Source organism: Asterias amurensis, chromosome 4, assembly GCF_032118995.1.
Source record: "Asterias amurensis chromosome 4, ASM3211899v1".
Lineage (NCBI taxonomy): Eukaryota > Metazoa > Echinodermata > Asteroidea > Forcipulatida > Asteriidae > Asterias > Asterias amurensis.
Genome location: NC_092651.1, coordinates 16,526,747 through 16,542,870, shown reverse-complemented (window position 1 = coordinate 16,542,870; position 16,124 = coordinate 16,526,747). Strand labels below are relative to the sequence as shown.

Here is a 16,124-nt window from a genome sequence, read left to right as displayed (position 1 = left end):
CTCTGACTCGGAAAGTTATTGCATCGTCGCTTGTTGTTTACATTGAAGTCCCCCCCCCCACCCCTACAACACATTTGGGAGTCGATTTTGAAGCCACGCCTTCTTCCGGATATTGCATTAACACGTGGTCGTGTGTGCGAGCTACCCATTCCGCCCGGGCGCGTCGGATGGAAACAGGACTGAGCTTGTAACATGACACCGGATGCGGATTAAAACACCGATATGAAGTTTCTCCCTCTTCGAACAGTTTCGGTTTGTCGCATGGAGTGAAGTGAACCTCTCCAGAAAGATGCCAGAATTCACTCCTTTCGACCGACGACGTCGGATGGAAACAGGACTGAGCTTGTTTGCTACTTGTTTGAGTGAGGAGAGAGAGAGTACGAATGGAAAATGTGCTGAAGCTGATGAAGAAAGAAGGCAAGTACATCGTTGACCTTAGTGTGTACAATATAAACATGGGATTCGTGCAGAAATCAGTGCTGCGATGAACAACTAGCTTCAGAGCCCTACTCAAACCCAAGAACTAGCACCACACGTAGAGAACGGTTGTACGCTTGCTGAACAAAATCTTGGATGGGGCAGCGTTACTTCTAGAAACGGATAACTTTCCGTATGGCGCCACCACTTTTTCACTCATTTTTACAAAAAGGGATATCTCAATGACGTAAATTAGATACTATATTATTTCATATCAAATGAAAAAGTGGTGGCGCCATACGGAGACTTTTCCCTAGAAACTTTAAGGCTCCCCTGAGGACCCTTGTAGTTTCAATGAAGTAGTGCAGCGTGGCATAACATTTCAATAAGAGCCGTAAGGTGCAGGGGAAGAAAGGAAATCATTCATACATGATCATACAACTTCCCAATTACATATTTCACAGAAAGACGAAAAATAATACAGCCCCCATGCAGGAAATGGATAACTATATCATGAAGGGAAACTATTAGCAAAAGAGGCAAACACAAGGGATAACAAGAACTTATCAGGAGGAAGTGATATGGGACAAATCCTGAAAAGCAGCTCTTAAGGAGGGATGCCTCACAGGACAGAAAGACGGACAAACAAACTGAAAAAAAAAATTACAACAAATAAATAAACGATTGTGTAGAGCTAGAGTAGGGGTTGGTATAAAGAAGGACCAAGAAAGAAAATACTTATGTAAGAATAAACTCAACAATATACAGTAACTGAACAGGAAATTGGGAAAACCGGTGGTGTCTGACCTAAAGTGAATGGACAAGTAGCAAGGAAAACTTAGAAAAATGGCAAACTACAAATACTGGCACAAAAGTGAAAGGAAAACTATGTTACTGCCCAGAACAATAGTGGAGCGAGCCTGTTAATTAACTAGTGACTGCACCCATGGAGGAATAAGGACACAATTATTCCTCCATACTGTGTAGTTGCGATAACGTAACCCTCCTGCCGACGGCGCAGCCTCCGGCACCGCCGTCGGCAGGAGGGTTACGTTATCGCAACTACATGCTGTGTTACTACCAATAGTTCTATGGGTATGTTCAGACAAAGTTAGACCCCAACTGGTTCAACTTCTAGGAGCAACAGGGAGTGGTCATAAAAATAAAAAACCCTTGCATTCAGACAGCACCGAGTTAAACCTGATACGGTTTACCTTTGGTTTTATGAGGTCAAAGCAAACGTGACCCCGTCACTCTAACATTCAGTTTATTGTGATGGAAGAAAGCCTCCCTTGAAATATTATTTGCTGTCAAGGTGCTGTAGTTTTCGAGAAATGAGTACCTGTAATTAACAAGTCACAAAAATTATTTGAGCATGTATTTATACATAGTTTTTGACAATATTTTACTCATTTATTATGTTTTGTGTTACAAAAATTACCTAAATCCTTCAAGTTGGGACTTGGTGTTTGGAGGCAGGGGGTACAGTTTTTGTTTTCTGATGAATTGGTCAGTGGAAGTTGGTGTGTGTTACCGTAGAACAAGGACCTTGCTTTATGGTGGTGTGACCCATGGTGTGAGCAAGTATTATTGCAAAACCACCCTGTGTTATTTAGCACCAAGGTTGACTTTAAAGGAACACGTTGCCTTGGATCGCTGCCTTGGTCAAAACAAAAGCGTTTGTAACCGTTTTGTATATAATGCATATGGTTGGAAAGATGTTTTAAAAGTAGAATACAATGATCCACACAAGTTTGCCTCGAAATTGCGTGGTTTTCCTTCTACTGTGCGAACTTACACGGTCGGCCATTTATGGGAGTCAAAATTTTTACCCCCATAAATGGCCGACGTGTTAGTCGACGAGGTAAAAGGAAAACCATGCCATTTCGAGGCATGTTTGTGTGGATCATTGTATTCTACTTTTACAACATCTTTCTACCCATATGCATTTTATAAAAAACGGTTACAACGCTTTTCAAAGACCAACTCGACCGATCCAAGGCAACGTGTTCCTTTAAGCTTGGACAAAGATATAACACACACAAAAAACACAAACCTGATCTCAAAGTCTGAGGTCATTTTTTAAACTGTTGTCCATGTTTTACCATCAACTCGTTGCACAAGCTTCACTCATCTTGAGCGTCCCGATGGTCGTTGAGAGCCTCACCTTGTTGGGGCTGTTGTATGGCTTTCTATTGGTTGGTCTTTTTTAAGTTGCCAATTACAAAAAAGAATGATTTCCAAAGAGAGCCATAACAGCCCAACAAGGTGGCTAGTCAATACCGTGCCTTTGTTCTTGTGTCAGGGATCACCATTCCAGATCACCCCACTAGACCACCGATATTGCTCGGTAGCGCAGCAGTTTTTTATCCCAAATGTAAATTTAACAACTATGAAATTGTTAACTTTGGTTTTATCCTTACACCGATGATAACAGAACTCGGGAAAGTAGTAGTAATAAGAATAGTATTGGCTTCTTTTACATAGTGTACATCCATCACTCACTAACGCTCAAGGCCCTTATACAGTATTTCCTGCAAGATGGTGGGACCATGGAGGAAGAAATCTATCCTCCATGGTGAGACCATGTAGGTAGGTGGGACTGAGTATACAGTGCTAAAGTAAAACACAGTACATTGTTAAACCAAAATGTTTTTTCTCTGATGCAGAATTAAACATTGTGAAGGCGGTTTCATCATCAATCTTCTTCTCTTTTTCCAGGATTCTGATGGAGCTGCTCCACATGACAGGGACGACACATCGACTGTAGCCAGTCAGTGAGTTTATGCACAGAGCCATGGGTGATACAAGGTAAGACGTACACTGTATTTATACGGTGAGAAATTGTCAGCATGGCACATTGACTGAGAAAGCTTTGGCTACACTAGAGGTAAGTTTTATCAATATCAATTTGTTTTGGGTTCTTAAATCTGCAAAAAAATGCAGTAGATCACTGGTTTCATTGGTCAGTGAGTGGTGACATAATACTAATAATAATAATAATTGAAAGTTACAAAGCGCCATCTATTTAAGACTAAACTTTATTCGAGGAAAAAAAAAAAGAAAAAACGGAGACAGAGAGAGTAACTAAAAAAAGAACTCAAATTACGCAGCTAAGAAAGATATAAGAGAACAATGAATTAAAAAAAGATAAAATACATAAACGTGTTGGCAAAAAAAAAAGTCAATCATAAGAAATTTTGAATGCATGTAGGTGGGTTTAGCAATGTTTTGAAAATGTTAAGAGACGTTGTGGCTCGGACATGAAGATTTGTGATAAGATTCTTGTTAAAACCATAAAGCAATGCGTTTCCATTATCAAGCCTGGATGTGATGAAAGCATGTACGTGTATAAGGATAGAGGCAGACTTTTCATATGGTACAAGACAGATTGACATAAGTTCTTTACATGCACATAGTGTTAACAAACATGACCCCAAGATAGTGAGCAATTACAGATGAAGTTACAGTAGCAGTGTCAATTTACACCTGGTGATTTATTTATTTGACATTATTTTAGACATTATTATGAGCAGTTCTGTTTCATTCATTTCTTCGGTATAGGGAAGCAAACATACTTCTAGTCCAATTTTGGTTTAATAGTTGATTTATTTATTATTTTCTATTTATCCGAAAATGTATTAGGCAATACACTTAACATAAAAATACTTTAACAAAAACACACTACAGCAAAAAATAATTGGATAAAAATAAATAAATAAATACACAAACAAACAGACAACTGAGCACTATGAAGACAACGGCAACAGACAACAGGAGAATCTGGAAATGAATTCTTTGTGGATGTTTGCTATTTTATTGAGACAAATAAAAATACTACCTAGAAGGAAAAATTTATTTAAAAAAGTACAATAACAGGTAAACCATTAAATGCAGCGGACACTATTGGTAATTACCCAAAATAATTATTAAGACAGGCATGTCTCATCCACGCGGTTCCTATGTGTAACCTAAGGATACACTAACAAGGAGCCATCCACATTATGGACTGTACTTTGCGAGCAAGGCAAGTCTCATCCAAATCTTGTTAAAGCCTTAAAAGTTTCTTATAGTATCTTCCAGCATGTTCTGCAGTTGGCTTGGGTCAGCTATGCCCTTGGTAGCTAAAGAACAGGCCCACAAGTGTTGGTACTAGGAAGCCTTCAAATCCCTGTGATGGATCATACAAATTCACAGTCAGGTTCTTCTCAAATCGAAAGGGGGGATTCTGTCTGCTCCAGTCCAAAAGTCTAGGAGCTGCTCTAGAGACACTTCAGTCTGTTTTTAAATTACCAGAGCAGTGTCATCATTTAACCATGTTACACTAACACATTTTACATTGCTAGATTTGTCAACAAAATTTGGTAGACATGTTTGGCTTGCAAAGGTAAAATAACACACCACGTCTCTGCACGCACTAAACTTCCTTCCCCGAATACAGGTCATTGAGTGTCTTGGAAACCCTGTCTGGATTACTTTTCTCCTCCAGCACTACATTCAAAGTATATTCCCGAGACACAAGACCAATATAGCATATCAGCCAAAAGGCCAAGCAGCGATACATGTACTTCAAACATTTGTTTTCTTCAAAAGTATGAAACAAACAGAGACTGTGTTGTTACCAGTGAAGCTAATTACCAAAGGTGCCTTGCAACTCTCTGGATGTCTTATAACCAGATCATATAAAATAAACTTTGTTGAACTCCCAAGACATTAAGTATTTCTTAAAATTGATCCAGTAGCATCGAGATAGATAATGTCTTGTCTGGATATTGTATGATAAATGTTGACGCTAGCGTAAGAATACATAATTACATTACAGCTGGTAGGATGACATTTATGATTCTTCAAATATCTGGAAGTTGACCAGCTCTCTTTGTTTTGATTATCGAATATTTGCAACAGACCCTGTATCTCATCCTTAGATACTCCCTTGATCTCTTTTGCCTCACTGGAAATCTTTTGTAAAACGGTCTTACTAGAAGCATCACTCCTGCAACTTGAAAAACAAGTATCCTTCTTCATTGCCCGAAGATTATCTAGATATTCCCACCGTGGCTTTTTGTATTTCAAAGTCTTTTTCAGTTTTTTCTCTCTGATTGGCTAGAACATATCTGCCTTTTATTTTATGATTTACGGTGTTCAGAGTGACCAGAAAACTTGACCTTTAACCTTCAATTTGTCTTCATGGGTCAAAGTTTTACGCCAGCATAAGAATACATAATTATGGATGGTGTGATGAGATTTTGGCTTCTTCAAATAGGTGGAAGTTGCGTCTTTGTTCTGATTATCGAACATGTGCAACAGACCCTATTTCCCATCATTAGATAATACCTTGATCTCTTTTGCCTCACTGGAAATCTTTTGCAAAACAGTCTTACTAGGGGCATCACTCCTGCAACTCGAGAAACAAGTATCCTTCTTCATTGTCCCAAAATTATCTAAATATTCCCTCCGTGGCTTTTTGTACTTCAGTATCTTTTTTATTTTATCTCAGTGGTTAGCAAGAACATATCTGCCTTTTATTTCTGATTTTAGTGTTCAGAGTGACCAGAAAACTGAACCTTTAACCTTCCATTTGTCTTTATGGGTCAAAGTTTGACGCCAGCGTAAGAATACATAATTATGAATGGTAGGATGAAATTTACGTTTCTTCTAATACCTGGAAGTTTGCCAGGCCTCTTTGTTTTGATTATCAAATATTTGCAACAGACCCTGTATCTCATCCTTAGATAATCCCTTGCTTTCTTTTCACTCGCTGGAAATCTTGGGGTGGATTTGCTTCAGTCCTTGAATAAATACATGAATCCACGACCTTCGGAAAGAATTTCCAGTTTGATTTTTTTCCATTCCGATTTGTCTATGAAAAAAAAAACCACTTCCGACAGTCTGGTAATGGGACTTTGTAAAATGTTTGAATGTTATCAATATTGTTGCCCGTGAACACATGCCGACGATAACATCCTTGGGCAGGAACTCATCGGCATCATTCCTACTAAGGTCTGATGGGTTATACGTGTTAGAACAATGCGGTTCGAAAACGGCGTCTTGTGAGTCACACTCTGAGAACGAGAGGGACTCAAACTATTACCAGATCATTCAGAAGAGAATTTTTTGAACTCCCCAAACATGAACTATTTCTTAAAATTGATCCAGTAGCATTTATATAGATAACGTCTTGTCTGGATATTATATGATAAATTTTCATGCTAGCGTAAGGATGAGATTTAGGTTTCTTCAAAGATTTGGAAGTTTGCCAGCCAGCCCTCTTTGTTTTGATTATCAAATATTTGTCCATTTCTTCATTGTCCCAAGATTGTCTAAATATTCCCTTCGTTGCTTTTGATATTTCAAAAGCTTTTTAATTTTATCTCGTCGATTCGCACAAATATATCTGTCTTGTATTTCTGATTTACGGTGTTCAGAGTGACCAGAAAACTTAACCTTAAACTTCAATCTGTCTTCGTAGGTCAAAGTTTGACGCTAGTACATATTTACAGATGGTAGGATGAAATTTATGCTTCTTCAAATACCTGGAAGTTTGCCAGCCCTCTTTCTTCTGATTATCGAATATTTGCAACAGACCCTGTATCTCATCCTTAGATACTCCCTTGATCTCTTTTGCCTCACTGGAAATCTTTTGTAAAACAGTCTTACTAGAAGCATCACTCCTGCAACTTGAGAAACAAGGTATCCTTCTTCATTGTCCCGAAGATTATCTAGATATTCCCTTCGTGACTTTTTGTATTTCAAAATCTTTTTCATTTTATCTCTTTGATTCGCACGAACATATCTGCCTTTTATTGCTGATATACGGTGTTAGGATTACTTTTCTCTTCCAAAACTACATTCAAAGTATATTCCCTAGACACAAGACCAATTAGCCGTATTAGCCAAAAGGCAGAGAAGTGTTACTACAGTTTTTTATGAAACAGACACCATGCTCTGCTCAGTTGTTACAAGTGAAGCTTTTACCAAAGGCGCCTTGCCAGGTTCTTGGTTTCTTATTACCAGATCATAAAGAAGAAACTTTTTTGAACTTCCAAAACAAACTATTTCTTAAAATATTTCCAGTAGCATCGAGATAGATAATGTCTTGTCTGGATATTGTATGATAAATGTTGACAATAGGGTAAGAATACATAATTACAGCTGGTAGGATGAGATTCACGCTTCTTCAAATACCTGGAAGTTTGCCAGCCCTCTTTGTTTTGATTATCAAATATTTGCAACAGACCCTGTATCTCATCTTTAGATACTCCCTTGATCTCTTTTGCCTCACTGGAAATCTTTTGCAAAACAGTCTTGCTAGGGGCATCACTACTGCAACTTTAGAAAAAAATAATCCTTCTTCATTGTCCAAAGATTGTCTTAATATTCCCTTCGTGGCTTTTTGTATTTCAAAGTCTTTTTCATATTTTCTCTTTGATTTGCACGAACATATCTGCCTTTTTTTTCTGATATATGATGTTCAGAGTGACCTGAAAACTTACACCTTAACCTTCACTTTGTCTTCATATTTCACTTTTAATTTAAACTAATTTTAATTTTAATTATTTAGCCTTTTATTGTGACTGCATCTTATTATGTTGTTGATAGTTCGGCACATCGTTCTGCATCTTATGGCTCCAAAGAACTTGGTCCCAGTTGGCGGCCGTCCAATCCACATGCCCGCGGACACAGGCCAGTCTTCTTGTGTGCAGGAGTGAGGTTGGGCTTGTGCCTTGTCACTCTTCCATGGGAGACCGGCAGCGGCCAATCAGCGAGAGTCAGTGCTTCTATGGACATTGATTCTATTCCTTTCCACGTTGGCAAGCTCGATTGCTAGCTTGGGGGCCGCCAAGTTGTTGCCCGTTGACGACCAAATCTTCGCTAGGTATTTTTTGCAAAACCTCCTTGTTCTGGGCTTCGTCCCTACAGCCAGAATTTTTGTTTAATCACTCAATGACCTCAGGTTGTCACTGTATTTTGTACTTCAATACCTTTTCAAATTTTTCTCTTCAAGTGTTTCTATATATCTTGCGTGTCGTTCAGTTTCATCATGCTTCATCTTGCCATCAAATTGTTCGTTAACCTTCAAAGACTTATCGTCTTTCATTGATAATTTAAACTTGACACTGCAGTCGGTGAAATTGCAATACCTATTTGCTTTAAATGCTTACTTGGATTTCTTTCGTTTGTTCCCGGAGACGTAGTGTCGTTTTATTTGAAAAGAGCAGTACGGGTGGATTTGCTTCAGTCCTTTAATAAATACATGAATCCACGACCTTCGGAAAGAATTTCCAGTTTTATTTTTTTCCATTCCGATTTGACTATGAAAAAAAACCCACTTCCGACAGTCTGGCAATGGGACTTCGTAAAATGTTTGTATGTAATCAACACTGTTGCCCCGTGTACACATGCTGACGATAACATCCTTGGGCAGGAACTCGTTGGCTTGTTGTTTGTGAGCCGTTCCGTATGAGGCATGTTCCCAAGCCTGATTGCAATGCTTAACAGATCTTTTTGGGGTAAAATTCTTGTCGGAGTTCCAACTCGTGCCACCCCAGCAGATACGGATTCTTGTTAATTTCTGCCCTGGCTAACTCCAGTACTCAAATGGGATGGTGCCGGCGCCTTCACCAACGCTCCGAAAAATCAATTGTCGTAGTGCAAGAAAAATCAAGTTGAGCTCTTTCAATGAAGTGGTAGGTGTAAGAGTCTGTGTGCTTCTCTTAAACATCCAACGTTTCCAAACTCCTTTATTTGCAATTCTCGGAAGACATTACATCAATCGCCGGGTTTGGACAGATTAATGAAACATTTGTCACAGTTTTCTGGTATATGACTTTCCACAGGTATCAGAAGTAAACCTAGTTTTAACAATAGTGTTGGATCTTTAAGTCTTACTTCAAATAGACCTAGTGCTATGGGACTTTCTCTTCTCACAACGGAGGCTGGGAGGTGTTCTCCGTCTCTTGGGTGTTACAAAGGCTGCTCTTTCTCGGTCACCCTTTCCTTCCTGGGGCTGCGATAACCTAATTTAAGCAAACTCTTATTTAATATTTATAACACAAACTAGCTACACACACTTGAGTATGATGTGGCTGTTTTTTTTAGTGTTAAAAAATGAGTTTTCTTATCAAATCAGGTAGAGGTGGAGTTTCTTGGATATTAACCGACCATTGTGAGCAGCCGAGTTGTCGGGGCGTAACCATTCTGCTTAGCTCTGGTGTGTCTTAGGAACTATCTGTTTAGCGAAAACAGTTTTGAAAAAAACATTTTTGATTGACCATGGCGTAAGGCATGTTCCCAAGCCTCATCGCAATGCTAAACGTATCTATTTGTGTAACAAATTCTTGTCCGAGTTCCAACCCATGCCACCCCAGTAGGTACGGATCCTTGGTTAATTTCTGTCCTGGCGAACTCCAGGAAGGTGCCCGCCATCACCAAAGCTCCGAAAAGCTCGAACTTGGAGCTCTTTTAAGGAAGTGGTAGGTTCCTCTAGAACCTTGTCCAGACCAGATTGGTCACAGGGTGACAAAAAACAAACGACCACCTTCAATCTGGTAGTTTTCTGACTTGGGTCAACGGCGATAAATTACACCCAAAAAATAACTTGCATCTGACAAGTTGCTCTTATGCTTGAATCACTCCATATATAAGCGATTTTTGTTGTATTACGTTAGGACTCGTTGTACAGTTTAATGCTGTTTAGCACCGGGCTCTATTAGTGTACTGTGTACGACTTTGAAACACACAAAACAAGTTCGACAGGCAGATAAATTTCTAGTGTTCAATGACTTTATTGTCAACTCTCACAAAACAACAGCAGCGCCTCAAAACAGTAGCGACTGGAACTTGTACAGAAACAGACTCAGAAACAGACTCTGAGATAAGTATTTCCACAAACACGGTCTAGTTTTAAAACACTATTACAATTTATGTTTAAATCTGGGGAATTCATTTTTGTGTACTCTGGCATAATTTGTTATGATAGGAATCGATCTGCTGATTTAATGGCGCCTGTGGTCTATGGCAGTAATACAAATTTAGGGGCAAAAAACCTTGGGGTGGGGGAACACACAAAAATACTTGAAAATAAATACAAATCACACTACACAATACCACTCTGTTAAGGGTAACCTCCAGACCAGATATATAATACTGGTCATTAATACAGTTGACTCCAGATAAAGGATAATACCCAATCACTTGCCAAACAAGTCTGCTCTGCTCTGTATTTTGCTTTGTATGTAAATCTGGGAAAACCTAAGGGTGCATTCAGACACGGTACTAAAGTTGGTTTAACTCATGCAGACCAATCAGATAAAAAGCATTTTTATATTTAAACTCCAAATATCTATGACAACTTAGAGAAGGTCTCCAAGGTCTTATTCAGTTTCGTGATGCACTCATTTTTCAACAGATAGAGTCCTTATGAAAATAGGGGAAGAAGTTACAAGTTTCTGACCACAATTTAAAAACGGTGTAAAATGTATAATTTTGTTTACACTCTTTCAGAGTGAAATTGGAAACTTGACACCAACTGGGCCAAATTTCATGGCTCTGCTGACCGCTTGCGATTATGTCAAAGAAATTTGCTAAGCAGTATTTTCTGCTTAACAGCTATTTGAAGTTCAGGCTCTGGTGAATAATTCTAATCACTATTGTAGTCTTAATGAAGAGATGCAGAAAATACAGTTAAAGTCTAAAAACCAGCAGTTAGATACTGGAAAAATATACACATATTGGACCAAGAGATTGTACTTGTCTCACTTCACTGAGAACTAAATATTCCATGGTCTCTATCAAAAAATGTGCCAGGAAAATTCAATGTGGAAAGAAAAATGTGCTCTAAATCTGTTGTGGAGAACTAGATGCATTAGGCCTATCTGTGGACAAGAATTGATTAAGGAAATAGTCATTGGAAGGTAGAATCACAGAAATCCAATCTCACTGAGAACTGCATTTTATTTTCCATGGGCTCTGTCCAGAAAAATGTGCAAGGAAAGTCCAATATAGAAATAAAAATGTGCTCCAATGTGCAGTTAAGAATCGATGAAGGAAATGGAAGTTCGAAACTCAGAAATCTCATCTCACTGAGAACTAATAAATGTTCCATGGGCTCTATCAAACAAAATTGCGAGGAAAGTCCAATATGAAAATTAAAATGTGCTGCAATGTGGAGATAAGAATTGATGAAGGAAATACTCCCCCTGGAAGTTCGAAAATTTAGAAATCAAAATATTCCATGGGCTCTATCCCAAAAAATTGTGAGGGAAATTCAATGTGGAAATAAAAATGTGCTCCAATGTGGAGATAAGAATTGACTCAGAAAATGTTCCATGGAAGCTCGAAACTCAGAAATCTTATCTCACTGAGAGCTAAAAAATTCCGTTTGTCTCTGTGACTCTATCAATAAAAATGTGCTTCGATGTAGAGATCTAGATGCATTATCTGTGGATAAGAATTGATTCAGAAAATACTCCCGCTGGAAACTGGAAATTCGGAAATCTCATCTCACCGAGAACTAAATATTCCATTCTATCAAAGAAATGTGCTAGGAAAATTCAATGTGGAGATCTAGATGGATTATCTTTGGATAAGAATTGATTCAGAAAATACTCAATGGAAGCTCAGAAACTCATGCAAGCTGTGCATTGGCAGTGTGATGCTTGAACTAAACCAGTCGCCAGACAGATGGAGAAACCAGCTGCAGAGTAAGGATTACCTTAGCCCCTCATGTGATGATGATGGTTGGGATTCTACTCAATGTACAATGTATATAGTACCATGAGGTAAAGAGATTGACTTCTGATCCCATTGGATGCAAGTACTCAATACCACAAAGGTCGGCAAAGGTCAGAAAGAGATGGATCAATATAGACATTAAGATTCAGTGTCAGTACCTCAAAGTCTGAGACCTGCTGTAGTAGAAGGAGTTATGGTGCTTTGTGCATGTGCCTGAATTCCTCTTGAGTGCAAGCACAAAGTTGGAAACTTGTTGAGAACACACAAGTTCATCAGTACTGAAGTTCAACCGTGAAACACAAACTCATCCATCCGGAGATTGAATAGGAAGGAGATAAATAAACAGTGCAGCCATCTTCCCAGATGTCTAATTGCACATTAAACATATCAACAAGCTGCTTGCATGGAGTATTTTATTCTAGTCTTAATGGACTTATTGGACAGAAGAAGTTATGGTACATTTATAAATGTTCCTGAATTCCTTTTGCGTGCATAAGATACACACCAAGTCATCAGACCGGAGTAGAATTGTATTTATCTTTTAAACATGGAAGCAAAGAGAGACATATTTATTTCAGCCACTTGAATTTCCTGGACAAAATTGCACATTGAGTAGAATTGTATTTATCTTTTAAACATGGAAGCAAAGAGAGACATATTTATTTCAGCCACTTGAATTTCCTGGACAAAATTGCACATTGAACACGTTAGAGCTGTTTGGAACATTTGATTTTGAGGGAGTAGTTTTATCCAGAAATTTTCTTTATAAGCAATTCATTTAGGCTGGTTTTGTTCTTTAGACGCTTAATTCTAATATTAATATCGAGTAGCAAATCATTGTTTTTTTTGTAGCAACTGATACATTTTTGGTAACCTTGATCTGCTACACAAAGGAAATTGATTTCATATCTAGGCTAAATTGGCAGAAGGAGTTATGGTACATGGTATCTGTTTGTACCTGAATTTCTCTAAGTGCACAGGGACAAACTTTTTTGGAGACTTGAGAAGAACTGTAGACATCTTTCTTTTCTTTTTTTTCTTTTTTTAAGACACTGGACACTATTTGTATTGTCAAAGACCAGTCTTCTCTCTTGGTGTATCTCAACATATGCATAAAATAACAGACCTGTGAATATTTGTTTGTCGAAGTTGGGAGATAATAATGAGAGAAAAAACACCCTTGTCGCATGAAGTTGTGTGCTTTCAGATGCTTGATTTTGAGACTTCAAAATCTAATTCTGAGGTCTCAAATTACTAAAATTCGTAGAAAATTACTTTTTTTCTCAAAAACTATGTCACTTCAGAGAAAGCCTTTTTTCACAATGTTTTACACTATCAATAGCTCACCATTACTGGTTACCATTGAAGGTGTTATGGTAATAACTATTTTGAGTAATTACCAATAGTGTCCAGTGCCTTTTTAAGTCAAAAGAATCTATATTCTGTTCCAAATCTGAACATGTTTGAAGTTTATTTACCAGGCAAGGGGAGAATACACAAGCACTTAACTGGATCCATTTTCATAGAGCTGCTATAGTAACAGATATTGCTTTCTGCTAAGCAAAACTATTGCAGGATACCAGTTACATTTTGTATGTATGTCAAATGGTATGTTAGCTAACCTTGTTCTGGTAAGCATAGTTTTGTTGTGCTTAGCTTTTTGTTATGCTTTAGCATCATCCTCTATGATTTAAATTGGGCACTTGGCTCAATTTCATCAAGCTGTTAAGCAGAAAATCTGCTAAGTAAATTTCTTTGCTCACAGGTCAGGTTATAAAGCATAGAAAGTATTGCCAAGAAAGTAAACAAATAAGGTAGACAATTTACATGCATGTGGAAGGGGCCCTCAAAAAGCATTTTTTGTCTAGAAGCACATTCAGGAAAGTACATCAAAGTTAAGATAAGGTGGACACTACAGATAAAAAAGAATAACTCTTTGCTGGTGGCAGTCCAAAGTTTGTGAATGTAGTCCTGTGAACCTGGGGCTCAGTTTCACAAAGAGCTAAGATAAGTAATCTGAAGTCACACTACAAACTATTAAGGTACTGACTTGATTCCTCCATGGTTTGTTTAACTCATATAATGATGAAACTTGTTGAATTGTGAAACCGAGACCTGGGGCCTATTTTTACAAAGATAGTCCAAATCTTTTTTTAGGACTACATACATCTACCAACTTTTAACAAATTACTCTTCCATTCACACTGAGTCTCATTCAGAGCTTTTGGAATGGGGGATTTGGCCTTTGATGCCCCTTGCTCTATGGATGGCCCAAAGCTACTTCTGAAGCTGCCATTTCTGATGTGTTTTCTAATTCTATACTCCTGAACAAACTAAATTTACAAGTGAAAGGGGCTAGCTAGATGCATGTGAGTTAGCACTGCCTCCAGTTTGCTGTGTGGGGATATCTGGATCAATGACCCTGTGTGGTGGGTGGAGCTACACACCACACTGTGTGTGAAATTAAAGTGTGATACACTGTATTACATGCGCACAATCAATACTTTGTACTGTGCAGTATTTGTGTAGTGCTTATGCACACGAGGGGACTGTGTGTGAATAATTTGACCTTAGTCTGCTCTGTGCGCAGGATTTGTGTACACTGCTGCTGTAGCCTCATGAATATTGATACAAATATTGATTTAAAGGGGAGTGTCTAACAGAAATCTGCAGTGCTGCACAACTTGAATGATTTTACACAAGTTTTATTTAATATTTTTGCTGTTTTTAGGAATAAGGAACATTTTTATGGTATGAATTTAATGGAGAATAAAGAGTAAATTCTTGCCATTTTTCTAATGGTTCCAGGAAGTTTGCATATTGAATGTCATGCTTTTTTGGGGGTGGGTTTTTTATGCTGGAAAAGTGACAACCGTGCGTTCCGAGCCACTGTCAATCAACTAGTACCCGTGGAATTGATTTATGAAGTATCGCTTCTCGGCCTTTTGGCTAAGATCATGTGTAGTATCTGTTCTTTTCAGCTTAATATCTGAAACGCTGCTCATTGAGCAGCCAGTATATTAAACTGATTTTTGGATCTGGGCCATGGAATAGGGGCTTGCCTCGTCCTGGCCACGGGTTGGCCTGGTATTGCACTACCTCCAGGATTCGGCCCACTCCCCATTTATGGGGAAATAATTAAATCAAAAAATAGAATTGTGAAAAATGTATCTCATACACCACCTGTAGTTTTATTGTTGGCTGCTGTGATGCCATTTATAATTGTACCCAGCATCATTATTCAGATACTGTTCTTCCAGTAGTACTTTGCCTCTACTCGAGTAAACCATATAGTTGAGTCGGATTGCCAGTATGATGGTAAAGATCTTCTGCACAGTCACCGGGCTTGAGCTTTGGTTAGTGAAGTCAGGAGGAGTTTGACATCTTGAGACTTCACATTGGGTATTCTTCCTGGAAGTAGAATGCCGTGTTGCAACATCATTTGGATTGCATGGGCATCTGTGCTTGTGCCAAAAACAACCCTTGAACTGTTGAAATTTCTCTTCCATATTGTGGCCCAGTCTTTACCCGGGGAGTCCCGTTGTACCTTTGGTACAGTCCCTTGCCACTCTACAGCGGTGGCAAGGAACAGTTTGTGTTCCGTTAGAATCCGTTAGCTGGGGATACTCTTTCTCCGCCACTACGGTACAGGGTTCCTCCACCTGTTCCGAGGCGGAAAACTCTGACTCACTATGTTGGGGTGCGACGGGTGAGAAAGTCATTGTTGCTGGGGGTCGTCTAGTTGAGTTTCGGTACGATTTGGGGCAGTCCCGGGTGGTGTGATCCTCCCAACAGATCTTGCACTTGGGTGGATTCGGCACATATTGGCTCGGTTAACTTCTTTAAACATGCCACCACCCACTGCATGGAGTGCCTTAAGGTGCTTTTTATTGATCATGGAATGGGCATCGGCATCATTATATTACTTCTTCGGCGTACTGTCGCATGTGGTTTCCACTATTGGCCTTGGAGAT

General features: G+C 38.8%; 1 non-coding gene across 1 annotated transcript; it reads left to right on the top strand.

The window, feature by feature from the left end:
* Nucleotides 1–15,079: 15,079 nt before the first annotated feature.
* On the top strand, nt 15,080–15,272 carry LOC139936762 (U2 spliceosomal RNA). Its single transcript, XR_011786017.1, has one exon. It is a non-coding gene; the product is annotated as a U2 spliceosomal RNA (small nuclear RNA).
* The last annotated feature ends 852 nt before the right edge of the window (nt 15,273–16,124 follow it).